General features: G+C 41.3%; 1 long non-coding RNA gene across 2 annotated transcripts in view; it reads left to right on the top strand.

The window, feature by feature from the left end:
• Positions 1-14,842, top strand: part of LOC131278242 (uncharacterized) — a 64,796-nt gene that overhangs the window by 39,603 nt on the left and 10,351 nt on the right. For both annotated transcript variants that reach the window (XR_009185541.1, XR_009185540.1), the window contains exon 2: positions 10,525-10,636. This is a non-coding gene — a long non-coding RNA (uncharacterized lncRNA). The remainder of the gene's footprint in view (positions 1-10,524; positions 10,637-14,842) is intronic.

The raw sequence follows: 14,842 nt of genomic DNA, 5'->3' as shown, positions 1-14,842 counted from the left end.
CCCTCTGTTAGTCTAGCTAAGGGTTCATAAATTTTAATTGTTTTCTCAAAGAACCAGAATTTGGTTTTGTTAATTTGTTGTTGTTGTTTTTTTAAGATTTATTTTTATTTATTTTTCTCCCCTTCCCCCCCCATCCCAGTTGTCTGTTCTCTGTGTCCATTTGCTGTGTGTTCTTTTTGTCTGCTTCTGTTGTTGTCAGCGGCATGGAAATCTGTGTCTCTTTTTGTTGTGTCATCTTGCTGTGTCAGCTCTCCTTGTGTGCGGCGCCATCGCTGGGCAGGCGGAACTTCTTTTGTGCTGGGTGGCTCCGTGAGTGTGACCCAATTCTTGGGCAGGCTGCACGTTATTTCACGCTGGATGTGGGGCTCCCCTATACAGGGGCACTCCTGCATAGCACGGCACTCCTTGCCGTGCTATGCATCAGCACTGCGCGTGGGCCAGCTCCACATGGGTCAAGGAGGCCTGGGGTTCATTTGCTGCATATTCTTCTGTTGTTATCAGTGGTATGGGAATCTGTGTCTCTTTGTTGTTATGTCATCTTGCTGTTCCAGCTCTCCGTGTGTGCGGCGCCATTCCTGGGCAAGCTGCACTTCTTTTGCGCTGGGTGGCTCTCCTTACCGGGTGCACTCCTTGTGCGTGGGACTCCCCTACGCGGGGGACACCCCTACGTGGCATGACACTCCTTGCGCGCATCAGCACTGCACGTGGGCCCAGCTGCACACAAGTCAAGGAGGCCCGGGGTCTGAACCACAGACCTCCCATGTGGTAGATGGACACTCTATCCACTGGGCCAAGTCTGCTTCCCTGGTTATTTTTTTAAGCTCAATTTCATTTATTTCTGCTCTAATCTTTGCTATTTCTTTCCTTCTTCTTGCTTTCTGTTTAGTTTGCTGTGTAAGTGTGTAGTTATGTGTGTAGTTTGGTTTTTTATTTCAGCTCTTTCTTCTTTTTTAATGTAGGCATTTAGGGCTATAAATTTCCCTCTCAGTATTGCCTTCACTGCATCCCATGTATTTTGATATGTTGTGTTTTCGTTTTCATTTGCCTCAAGATATTTATTGATTTCTCTTGCAATTTCTTCTTTGACCCAGTGATTGTTTAGAAGTGTTTTGCTTAGCTTCCATATATTTGTGAATTTTCCAGTTTTCTTCCTTTTATTGATTTCCAGCTTCATTCCACTGTAGTCAGAGAAAGTGCTATGTATAATTTCAACCTTTCTAAATTCATTGAGACTTGTTCTTTGACTTAACATATGGTCTATCCTGGAGCATGATCCATGAGCATTTGAGAAGAATGTATATCCTGCTGTTCTGGGGTGCAGTGTTCTATATATGTCTGTTAGGTATAGTTCATTTATTGTATTATTCAAGATCTCTGTTTCTTTACTGATCCTCTGTCTAGAAGTTCTGTCTATTGCTGAGAGTGGCGTATTAGAGTTTCTTGCTGTTATGGTAAAGATGTCTACTTCTCCCCTCAGTTTCTTTTTTTTTTTTTTTTTGAGTTACCAGGGATTGAACCAGAGACCTTGTACATGCAAAACAGGCACTCAACCACTGAGCTACAACTGCTCTGCTCCCCTCAGTTTTGCCCCTCAGTTTTGGGGCATCCTGGTTAGGTGCATAAATATTTGTGATTGTTCTTTCTTCTTGATAGATTGCCTCTTTTATTAATATTAATATATATTGTCTTTCTTTGTCTCTTATAACTGTTTTGCATTTAAAGTCTATTTTGTCTGATATTACTATATCTACTTCAGCTCTTTTTTGGTTACTATTTTCATGGAATATCATTTTCCAACCATTCACTTTCAGCCTATTTGTGTCCTTGTGTCTAAATTGAAACTCTTGTAGATAGCATACAGATGGATCATATTTTTTATCCATTCTGCCAATCTGTGTCTCTTAATTGGGAAGTTTAATGCATTAACATTCAATGTTACTACTGCATAGGCAGTATTTACTTCAACCGTTTTTTCCTTAGGTTTTCAAATGTAATATTTTATTTTTGTTTCTATATTTTTACCCTTTTAATTACCTTACAAATAATCTTCTTTTCTACACTCTCCTCCAAATCTCTCTCACCTCTCTTTTCCTTTCATCCTGCAGAATGCTATTTAGTATTTCTTTTAGGTGGGCCTCTTGTTGAAGAATTCTCTCAGTTGCTATTTATCTGTGAATATTTAAATCTCTCTCTTATTTTTGAAGGACAGTTTGCCAGATACAGAATTCCTGGCTGACGGTTTTTCTCTTTTAGTACTTTAAATATGTCATACTACTGCCTTCTTGCATCCATGACTTCTGATTGAGAAATCAGCACTTACTCTTTTTTTTAATAAGTTTTTTTAAAAGATTTATTTATTTCTCTCCCCTTTCCCCACCCTCCATCCCAGTTGTCTGTTCTCTGTGTCTATTTGCTGCGTCTTCTCTGTATGCTTCTGTTGTTGTCAGCCACACGGGAATCTGTGTTTCTTTTTGTTGCATCATCTTGTTGTGTCAGCTCTCCGTGTGGGCGACGCCATTCCTGGGCAGGCTGCACTTTCTTTCGCGCTGGGTGGCTCTCCTTACAGGGCGCACTCCTTGCACATGGGGCTCCCCTACGTGGGGGACACCCCTGCGTGGCAGGGCACTCCTTGTGTGCATCAGCACTGTGCATGGGACAGCTCCACACGGGTCAAGGAGGCCCGGGGTTTGAACCGCAGACCTCCCATGTGGTAGACGGATGCCCTAACCACTGGGCCAAGTCCGCTGCCTCTCTTTTTCTTTTTTAAAGATTTATTTTTTGTTTATTTCTCCCCTTGCTCCCCCCTGTTCCCCTCATTGTCTGCTCTCTGTGTCCATTCACTGTGTGTTCTTCTGTGTCTGCTTGTATTTTCATTAGGTGGCCCCAGGAACTGATCCTGGGACCTTCCATAGTGGGAGAGTGGCGATTATTCTCTTGTGCCACCTCAACTCCCTGTTCTGCTCTGTCTTCTTATTTTCTCTCCTCTGTGTCTCTTGTTGCATCATCTTTCTGTGCCAGTTCTCTGTGTTGGCCTGCACTCCTGTGTGGGGTGGCTCTCCCAGACTGGATGGCATTGCCACGCAGGGGGACACTCCTATGCAGGGTGACATTCCAGCATGGGCTGGCACTCTGTGTGGGCAGCTTGCCATGTGGGCCAGCTTGCCTTCATCAGGTGGCCCTGGGCATTGAACCCTAGACCTCCTGTATGGTAGATGGGGGCCCAATTGGTTGAGCCACATCCATTTCCCAGCACTTACTCTTATCAAACATCCCTTATATGTGATGGATCACTTTTTTCTTGCTGCTTTCAGAATTCTCTATCTTTGAGATTACGTAGTTTGATTAGTATGTGTCTTAGAGTATTTCTTATAGGATTTATTCTGTTTTTAGTACACTGTGCCCTCATAAAAGTTGGGAAATTTTTGACATTATTTCCTCAAACACTCCTGCCCCCTTTTCCTTCTCTTCTCCCTCTGGAACACCCATAACACATACGTTTGTGCACATCATGCTGTCATTCAATTCCCTGAGACCCTACTCAAACTTTTCCATTTTTTTTCCTGTATCTGTTCTTCCATCTGTGTGATTTCAGATATCCTTTCTTCTAATTCACTAATTCTTTGCTCTGCCTATTCAATTCTGCTGTTGTGTGATTCTAGTGTATTTTTAATCTCTTCTATTGTGCCTTTCATTACCATAAGCTGCATTGTTTTTCTATGTATATTTTCAGTTTCTTCTGTATGTTCACCTGGTGTCTTCCTAATATCCTTTATCTCTTCCCTCACCTCCTTGAATTGGTTTAGGAATTTTATATGGACATCTTTGATTAGTTCCACATTTTGAGTCTTTTCTGACATATTAGTTTCCTTCTTTGGGCCATATCTTCCTCTTTTTTAATGTGGCTTGTAATTTTTGCTGGTTTCTAGGCATCTGATTATCTTGATGAGTTTACTCTGATGGTCCGTTTCTCTCTTCTTGGGTTTTATTGCTCTTTCAGCTTATTCTAATTCTTTAGGATTGCCCATGTTTAACTGATCAAAACCAGGCCATGGACCCATGAAGGGGGCATGGGCCAGTTCTCTGGGGAGGCCTCTCTCAATTTCTCCATAACACTCTTTCCTTGATAGTGAACCATACGCCCCTGGTCTCCAGAATCAAGTACCACCCTCTGCTTTTCCTTTGTGCCCAGCTAGGCCACCCTCACAGGCCACAAGTGCTGTTCTCCCCAGAGCTTCCCCTCTGCCAACAAGTCTGCCTGTCTTCCAACTGCTTCTGGAGGCCAGGTGCACTCTGCCACATTCTACTCTGCCATCTTGGATCTCCCTTACAATAAAATTTTTTAAAGTTTAATAGGAGGAAAGTGGATGTGGCTTAAGCAGTTGGGCACCCACCTACCACATAGGAGGTCCCAGGTTTGGTTCCTAATGCCTCTTAAAGAAGACTAGCAAGGCAGTGAGTGACACGGTGAACTGATGCAACAAGATGACAAAGCGAGGAGACACAATGTGGAAAACACAACAAAAGACATAACAAGCAGGGAACAAAGGTGACTCAAGCAATTGGGCGCCTCCCTCCCACATGGGAGGTCCCAGGTTCGGTTCCCGGTGCCTCCTAAAAAGAAGACAAGCAGACAGAGAGACACACAACAGACAGACACAGGAAACAGACATCAAGTGCAAACAAGGGGGGGGGGGGGTTGTAGAAATAATAAGTCTTTTTTAAAAAGTTTAATAAGGGAATATATGAACAACTTTTTGTCAATAAGTTTAGTAACAGATTTAATGTCATTGCTTTAGATTTGGGTTTCAGAGTTTAACTCTTTCTATATTTGTAAACAGTACTACATCATTTAATAGAATTAAGTTCCACTGTATTGATAAATTGAATTTATTGTACTTATGCGACTTATTTTATTGAGAAGATATTTCCTAAGGGCTTTTCTTCATAAGGTTTGTTAAGACCACTGAAGAACTTAAAATGAAAATGAAATGTGTTCACTAAATTTATGAATACAGCTTCAAAATGTTTATGGGAATTAATTAACTAGATGGTAAAAGCCCCCTTAAAAGTGTATTAAAATTTTATATGTGGGAAGTGGATTTGGCTCAACTGACAGAGCATCTGCCTACCATATAGGGGACCCAGGGTTCAAACCCAGGGCTTCCCGACCCGTGTGGTGAGATGGCCCATGTGTAGTGCTGATACGCACAAGGAGTGCCCTGCCATGCAGGGATGTCCCCCACATAGGGCAGCCCCACACAGAAGGACTGCGCCCCCGCAAGAAGAGCTGCCCCATGCGAGAAAAGCACAGCCTGCCCAGGAGTGGTGCCGCACATACAGAGAGCTGATGCAGCAAGATGACACAAGAATGCAAATGAACACAGAAGAACACAAAGCAAATGGACACAGAGAGCAGACAATGGGGGGGGGGGCGGGGAGGGGGGAGGGAGGGGGAGAGAAATAAATTTATTTTTAAATCTTAAAAAATTTTAAAAATATATTTATAAACCTACCAAATTTGATTTGGAAATTGAATTTAAAAGTTTTGGGAAGGACTGGATTTTCATTTGCAATATTAATAGGTAAAATATTAAATAAAGAATGAGTGGTCTCTGAGTAATCTTTTTTTTTTTCTGGCATGAAAATTGGTATGAAAGGTATAAAGTAAACTGACAATTTGAAGAGAACTGGTTTGTGTTATTGAGAATCCCCATGTGACGATATGTGTAGGCCGTTCCTCTGGGCTGTCTAATTTCCCCAGAAAAGCTGCCCAGTCTCCTGCCTGTGCAGGAATAGCCTTCAGCAGGGCTTCCTGATGTGCAGCCTGAGCAACTGCACAGGGCCCTCCACTTCAAAGGACCTCAAGCTTGGTTTCAAACCTGTTGTTGCTGTCTTGGAATTCCTAAATTTTAAACAAAGGGCCCCACATTTTCACTTTGCCCTGGACTCTGCTCTGAGTTCGTTGCCAACTCTGCATGGCCGTCAGGATTCTGGGAGCCCAGCAGTGGAGGAGCCAGAGTTTTAAGGTTTAGGAGCCAGTGTGTTCTCTGTGAGTTGTCTCCCTCCGCCCTCTCACTCAGTTGTGCCTATTTTTACCAGTCTATGGCCTCGCTAGACAATATTAAAAGATCTCCTTTCTGCCAGGGCTGGTGGAGGTATGGTCACCTGGCCACATGTACTTTAGTAGGAGATGGGGGAGGCTAATTCCCCAACTTTTGCCCAGTTCTTTGCTATGAATCAGCTTGCTTTTTTGAGAATTTCACCCCTACAGAAACTTGCAGAGTGAAACTGAAACTTAAAATTAGCAATTCACCCAAAATTTTTCAACAGCCTGCCTTCTTTCCTCTCTCATTCTTTGCCCCTGAGGGTTTATGTCTTTTGTTTCTTTACTGTCATTTTAGTGATGTTTTGAGAGACAGGTGATAAATGCAGGTATTCAATCTGCCATGCATGACTAGTAGGCTCGATGTAGTTTTCAAATAAACAACTACCCCTCCCTTTAGCACTCAATTTTTGTTGGTTTCTGTAACATAATTAAATTATGTAATTACAATAACAAGTACAAATGGCATAAACAAGTTTAGGAACAAATTCAGCTGACTTTTGGTAAATGTACAATTCAGTTATGGGAACAGAAGTGTGTGGGCATCAGTTAATTTATTTTATAGAGAGAATGGAAACTATGATTTATTTGGGCAAGTTGTATGAAATGGAGATTAGTTCCATAAGCTTATGCTATAAATAAATGAATATAAATACTCATTAAGAGGGCACATTACCAAAAGTCTAAATGATTTGGATTCATGGACAACTAATTAAACTTTTAAAAAGTTTATCTGTTTTTAAATATTTGATTTATAGAGTCTATTAAATTTCTAATCAATTCATGAGCAATACAGAAAGCAGACTCTGAAGAGATCAGAGAGAAAAATGGATAACATGCAAAAAAAAAAAAATAGGAATCAAAATGGCATTGGGGAAGCAGATGTGGCTCAAGCAGTTGGGCACCCGCCTACTGCATGGGCGGTCCCAGGTTCAGTTCCTTGTGCCTCCTAGAGAAGATAAGCAAGACAGCTAGCTGATATGACAAGATGACATGAGGAAACACGAGGGGCACAACAAGCAGGGAGTGGAAGTGGCTAAAGCGATTAGGTGCCTCCTTCCCACATGGGAGGTCCCCAGTTCAGTTCCTGGTGCCTCATAAAGAAAGAAAATGAGTGGACACAGAGAGCACACAATGAACAGACACAGAGCAGAAAGTGAGCCCAAACAATGATGGGGAGGGGAGAAATAAATGCATAAAATAAATCTTTTTTTAAAAGAGACATTGGGAGAGCAGATGTGGCTCAAGTGGTTGAGCACCCACCTCCCACATGGGAGGTCCCATGTTCATTTTCCAGTGCCTCCTGAAAAACAAAAACAAATAAAAAGCAAAATGAATGAAAAAAACCAACTTAGGGAAGCCAGTGTGGCTCAGTGTTTGAGCACTGGCTTCCCACATATGAGGTGCTTGGTTCAATCCCCAGCCCCTGGCACCGCAAAAAAAAAAAACGGCATTGGATTCTCAATATTGAGTTTGGATACCAGAACACCAGTGGATCAATACCTTCAGAATTCTGAGGGAAAATAAATATCCAGTATTATCTACACTCTCAAACTATTAATCAAGTATGAAAGTAAAATAAAGACATTTTCTGATATGCAAGTTCTCCTATCATTAACCTGCCATTTCCTTTTTTCAGGAAACTGCTGGAGGATAAGGGGTATTTCACCAAAAGGAGGAAACAAAAATAGTGTGACTTGCTGGGTATTTTCCATTTGCCTTCCAAACCCACCTCCACTTTTCTCTTTTGCTCTGTAGTCTGGTGGGTTTGGCCAGTGGGAGCATTGGCAGGAGATTGGAGGGAGAAAGGTGAAGGTAGCTCAAACTCTTTTCCTGTGGAGAAGGCCCTGCTATTAGCAGTCCTGGGGAATTGCATTATCTTGTGGTTTGCCTACATACTGCCCACCCCTTTGGAAATAGTCCCTTTATTGAAAGCTCCTCAAATGATCCAATTTGAGTATGTCCTAGGAAAAATGCCAAGAAGTCCAAGCATGAGATTGTGTTGGAGGCCTACGGAGCTTCCAGTTCAGATCGGGTCAGGGTGATGGACGGCTCTGGGGTGGATGTTTCCAGGAAAATCCTGAGACCAATAGATATTTGACCCTGTGGAAAAGTCTATCAAAAGGCATTTTACCCAGCTACTACAGCATATGGAAAGATGGTCATAGATTCCAAGAAAATGGAACCAATGAAATAGTAAGACTGTGAGGAACCCCAGGAAAAACAATAAGATGGAAAAGAAATGTAATCCAGGTTTGCTATTTGGCTCAGCAGAAATCACTATTTGTATAATCACTGTGGAATGAGTTGCTGTGTGGTGCGTGGTGGGAACACTGGCTCAGGCTCAACAGAAACTTTCAGCAAATGACTGGTTTATTATTAACATTTACACAGCCCAGGGGGTCCAAAAGAGCAGGGGAAGAGATCCCAGGGTCGTCAGGGTCAGGGTCAGTGGAGGGCAACTCTGCCTGCTCCACTTTGCTCTGGAGGGGAGGTTTGTGTTGCCTGGGGAGGGTATTTATCTGCCCCAGTGGGCGGAGCTGTGTCACTGAGTTTCCTGCCCTGAAAAGCACCTGGGGATGCTTGTTCCCAGTGTCTGGGTTTAAGGTCCGGTCAAGCCTTTTCATTAGACCTAACGTCTCTCCCCTGGCATGGAATGGAAACAGACTGAAATAATAGAAAAGGAGGCAAGGGGTAGGTGAGGTACTGGGAGACGGCTGCTGCATTTGTGACTGTGACTTCCTCAGCCATCACCATATTCAAACAGGGGACACAGACTTAATGATAAAACTACACTGAGAAATTGAGGGGAAAAGAGGGTGGTGTATGGAGCTAAAATTCTTAACTAGCAAAATAGTTAATAATAATAAAGAATGTCTATTTGATGACTCAAGAAATAGCTATATATGCATATTTTGAATGTAAATACCAGAAGAAACAGTTAAAACTGTTGGAAGTGTTTGCCAGGGTGGACAGGAATTTTGTTAAAATTTACAATTATTTGGTTTTTTAAACTATATTCATGTATTATTATGATAAATATTAAAATTAGATTTTAGAAAATAAAACCTGAGATCTTTCCCCATCACTCCCTCGTGGCTTCTTCTTTTTTTTTTTTTTTTTAATTTTTTAAATTTAAAACAATTACAAATTTTTTATATTGTCTTTTCTTTTTAAAGATACATAGATCACAAAAAATGTTACATTAAAAAACATAAGAGGTTCCCATACACCCCAACCGCACGGCCCCCTCCTCCCACATCAACAACCTCTTTCATCATCGTGGCACATTCATTGCATTTGGTGAATACATTTTGGAGCACTGCTGCACTGCATGGATTATAGTTTACATTGTAGTTTACCTCCTGGCTTCTTTAATGGAATTTCTTTTTCCTTAGTCTACCTAGCAGCCACCACATACCAATGTGAGACATAGTTTTTCATTTATAAATAATCTTTGCTATACATGAAGATATTTCTGGGCATAAACACTGGACAAACTGGATATTTGGGGCACAAACTCTTGAAATTCTCAGAAGTTTCTGTTTTAACAGACTCGGGAACTGAATGTCCATCTCAGCTTAGCCACTTGCTTGGACCTTTCTCCCACAACCCTGGCTGGCAACCACTTTCAACCATCTGGGCTTCTCTGTGCCTCAATTTTCTCATTAACAAAATGAGAACAGTACCTGACAGTGCCTACCTCACATGTTTTGTGGACTAACTGCACTAACTACAGGGAGTAATTAATGCCATAAAAGCCTTACCAGTTATTACGATGATACAGTCAATTTAGCTTGGGTTTAAAATGACTAAGTCCACCCAACAACCAAGTAAAAATCATGGGTTTGAAAATACAGAATCTCAACTGAGCAGTCCTTCAACTTCACTACTCTTTGGAGCTTTATTTTAAGCCATTGTCTTTTGGTATTCAGCTTCTAGGTCAAGCCACTAATTTTTAAGTTCCCTTCCTTGTCATTGCATAACTGCAGTACTTGCTTACTATACCCTGATTTTGCTGTAGCCACTGTTCTTTCACACCTGTTGGCTTTTGTCTATGTTTAATGGACATTTCCAATTCCAGTGCTAAAGGAGTTATGACCAAAGTTACTGAAATTAAAATGATTGTAGTTTTCAGGGCTCCCCCCACTCCCTTCACTGTTAAGGAAACCACTCATTAAACTGCTAGAGCTAGCAAAGCCTCTCCAGGATCAGGCACTTTTCTGTACTTTGACCATAAGTACTGTTGCCTTGTTCAGATGGACCTCCTGGATTCTAGACCCTCGTCTGTTCTCACTCCTAACTAGGGATATGACTCGATGCTAGATGGAAGGCAGAATTTGAAAATGGCGAGCTTGGACATTTAGCTGAGGAAATTTCCAAATTACATATGGAAAATGTGGCTTTGCTTCTCCTTGCAGCTTACAACAAAATGCAAGAGGAAAGAGATGAGATGAGGACTAGATAACTAGGCACAAAGAAACTGGAGACTGATGACTTCTGGAAAACAAGCCCCCAGAGGACAGTGCCCAGGTGAGGACTTACCTAAGCTTGGAATTTGTGAATCAAGATTGCAAATGCAGTTATCCAGGAAATATTTGTGGAAAGTCTTACTGTCTGATGACTTGGACTTGTTTCCTGCATGCTAAACCAACAAGCTTTTGGTGAAATCTGTATGAACAACACCACTCTGTGGGAGGGAAGAGATTGAAGAATAGCTTCAAGAAGAAAAACATGGAAAAGATGAGGTCTGGAATTAAGACATTTCCTTGAGCCATGAGAGGGACCCTGCCCATATGTGCAGAAAGAGTGGGTTTGCCCCAGCAGTTGAAGAGGGTTGACCTTCCTGCTCATTGTTCAGGGAGGCTTCAGCCACCCCAGGTTACAGAGAGGATGGAGTGCATTACTCAAAAATTGGAGAGAGTGCTGCCATCCCACTGTACTAAGGGGGTTGAGACTGCCCCCAAATATTGGGGAACATATGGCCCTAATCCCAATGTTCTCAGAGGGGGAGGTCTAGCGCTGGGCTGCCACCCAGATGTGTGGAACAGAGAAAATGGCTGTTGGGCAAGCCTGTGGAAGGGGTGGGCCCCCGTGAGGCCCCGAGGAGAAGAAACCATTGTTCTATAGATGACTCTTAGACCTGAAATCTAATGGAATATGCCCTGCAGGTTTTTGGAACTGTCTGGGACCTGTGATGCCTCTATTCCCTCCAGTTTCTCCTTATGGTAATGCGAATGTTTATCTAATGTCTGTCTCCCCTTTGTATATTGGAAATAGATAGTTTGTTTTGTAAGTTTCACAGGTCTACAGCCAGAGCGGCTTTTGACCCAAGACAAATTGCATGCCTATAACTGATTTTTATGTGATTTTGTACTTAGCATTCCTACTGAAATGGTTTAAGGCTTTTGAAATATTGTGATATAATGAATGTATTTTGCATATGGAAGGTACATGTCTTTTTGGGATTCAGAGGGTGGAGTCTGGTAGTGTGAAGTTATTTTATGAACCCCCAAAAAAGAGAATGTTCGTGGGCTGGCCTATTCATGTGGGTGTAAGGCCTTTTCAATTGGACTACCTTAGAGACGCATGACTCAGGTTGAGTCTCTGTCCTCTTGCTGGGTCTGAGAAAAAAAGAGACACACAGGAAAAGAGAGCTCTGCCATTTTTTATCCTGTCATGAGAGAAAGGAGAGGCTCCAAGAGCTGAGGCCCAGGGGGAGATGAGCCATATGCCTGATAGCTTTCAGCTGAAATTGGGAAGAAAGCAGAGCAGCCCAGCCTGAGAGAGGAGGCCCAGTCAGACAAACCGTAGGCCTTGTTGCTCACAGCTGAGCTCTGGGAGGTGGTACAGATTGGAGCGGAAGGCAGAGATGGTCTGCCATCCTGCTTCAACACGCGGCAGCTGACTTTGGGTGAGAAAGCACCTCTTATAGTTCCTGAGTTGGACTTGTCACAGTCTTGGAACTGTAAGCTTTTGCCCCAAATAAAACCATTTATAAAAGCCAACACATTTCTGGTACTTTGCTTTGGCAGCCCCTTTAGCAAACTAAACAAATACTATATAACTTTTTCACTTATTTGTTTTGTGTCTGCACCTTCAAGGGACTGTTTCTGATTCACCCTAGCATCTCCGAGTGCCATAAAAAGAGGCTTACTTACAGGGACAAGTATTGTGTATGATCTCATTTAATCTTTAAAACAACCTGTTAGGGAGGAACTATTATCTTCATTTTATAGATGATGAAACAGAGATGCAAGCTACACAGTTCTATTAAGAGGTGGTCCTGTATCTGACTTCATGTGGCTGAGTAGCCAGGTCAGGTAGACCCCACCCTAGTATACTGCAGTATCTGCCTTGAGTGAACGTGTAAGGTGCTTGTGGGAGGAACAAATGTGCCACTTCATAGAGCTTACAGGATAGGGTAGATGACTGCTTGCTAATAAATGCCTGAAGGGGCAGAACTGGTCTGAGACTTTCACTGAAACATACCATCTGAAGAAAGGTGTGGAGAAGCCCTATAGATCAACCTTTCTCTGAACTATTGGAGGCTACTGATGTCTGCCGCCCAAGAGCTAATAAATGAGGATGACCAAATTGGTTTAGATTAATTTGTAACATCCGTCTTATTTAATTATCTCCAACTAGAAGAAATCTAATCCAAGAGCGTCAAACGATATCTTGTGAAAATTTATTCGAGGCCTCAATGGGGTCAACGTTGGGGCTGTGGATTCTGGTAAGCAGCTCTTCTTGAAAGGGCATTTGGGACATGGGCAAGGGCCATAGGCTAAAATTTCAATCAATCAATTAGAAATTTAATGTGTCTCCAAGCGCCACAGATCCCCTGGGCTTTTCCAATTCCAATAGGAAGGGAGTTAAGATAAAAGTCACTGAAATTGAAACAGTGGTAGCTTTCAGGGTGGCCTTTCCCTCTTCCTCATGGGTCCCTGGCAGCCATCTGTCTCCTCTGCATTCCATCTTATATGTCCCCATTGGAGGTTCTCTTCCTAGGGTAGCTCCAAATTCCAAGAACAATGGAGAATTTGGAATAACTGGTTGTCACGTACCATGACTAATCTGGTGGTTGCTTGTGAATTGCACATTTATTTAGATTTTGTTGTGAGAAGCACAACTGGTCCTTTTGCTTTAAAAAGTGAAAAATTTAAAAAAAGTAAAAAGTGCAAAATATATGTGAATATAAATAATGAATAAAGAACAATAACCTGAATATTGCATCTATACTACCCAGCACAATTACTTAAACTATAGACCATACTCTCTAAAGTAATTCCATACTAGCTTTTGGTTTTTAATTTCACAACATTGGAAAGTGATGTGCATAGTTAAGGTAACAGTTTGGGCTTCTTTTTCCTCCTAGTCCATCTAGAAGAGTGTTGTTCAATAGGACTTTCTGCAATTTTCTGGAGGTATTCTACATTTGTGCTGTCCAATACAATAGCCATTGTCAGTCATATGTGACTACTGAGCATTTGAAATGTGGCTACTGCAACTGAGGTTTTATATTAGAATTAATTTAAGTTTAAATAACTACTTGTGGCTAGTGGCCACCATATTGGATAACAAAGATGTAGAATATGGTGACACCCTTTATCAGGGTAGGTTATGTTACAGTCACAAAAAACAAACAAATAAAACAAACCCTAAAAACCCCAAACCGAAAACCTTGGAGTTGTATAAAAACAAAGGATTATTTCTTGCTTTTCTTTGTACCCATTTTGGGTTGGCTGGAGATTCAGGTGGATCAGTTGTTGCCAGTCATTATGGAGAATCTTGTACCAGTACTTAAGTGCTATGGCCCGAGGAGATGCACATTATTTGTGTTTACAACTCACAGGCCAGAACCAGTTAAATGGCCCCATCTAACCTGGGAGCCAGGAATGCAACTAAACCTGCACCAGAAGGCAGAGTGCCTCAGTAATGATGGGCCACAGACATGAGCCACCCTTTAAAAATACAGAGAAAGACTTTTCAAGAGATAAAGTAGAATGACTATATTATCTTTGAAAAGTGGAGAACTGAGCTTCTTTAGAATTCAATTATCCATCACTTCTTGATACTCATTAGCATAGATTTATTAAAAGCAAGTGAGATGTGAAGCAGAGTAAAACTCAAAAAACATTTTGATTAAAATAAGACAGTTTTGATATAGTTATTACTGACAACCAGTTAGCATGTCTTTTTTACACATAGAAATATATTTTAATACAAAGGAGCAATCAATGGATTTTTTTTATATGTTTGGAATGAAAATGGAATAGAAGAAAATGGTTTTTTGTTATTTTCCTGGTGCAGAATATATATGGTACATTATTAGCAAAGAATAAAAATGGTTATTTTCTTTAAAAATAATTCCTCATTAGGAACATTTGTGGATTGTAGTTGCTAAAAAAAAAGGAAAAAAAACCTGAAATATTTATTGACTGGGCAGATTTTTCTGGACTTCACTTTGGAATCACAGAATCATCTAATCCAACATTTTATATGTCTTGAATTCTTTCTGGAATATCTACAATAATATTTTAACATCTTGAGAAATGGGGGGCTTACCATCTTATATTTGATAACAGACTTCCCATAATGCAGGGGTGATGGTTTCTTGATAACAAATCCTTAGATATCAAAACGTGGAAAGATGGCTCTTGGTTGTTAGTAACTGATTGCACCAAAGTCACCAATTCAAACAAATCCCTGGTAAATAATTTTCATAATGAAGATGAT

Source organism: Dasypus novemcinctus, chromosome 4 (genome assembly GCF_030445035.2).
Source record: "Dasypus novemcinctus isolate mDasNov1 chromosome 4, mDasNov1.1.hap2, whole genome shotgun sequence".
Classification (NCBI taxonomy): domain Eukaryota; kingdom Metazoa; phylum Chordata; class Mammalia; order Cingulata; family Dasypodidae; genus Dasypus; species Dasypus novemcinctus.
The sequence above is the reverse complement of the archived record's forward strand: the minus strand, read 5'-3'. Positions and strand labels throughout refer to the sequence as shown.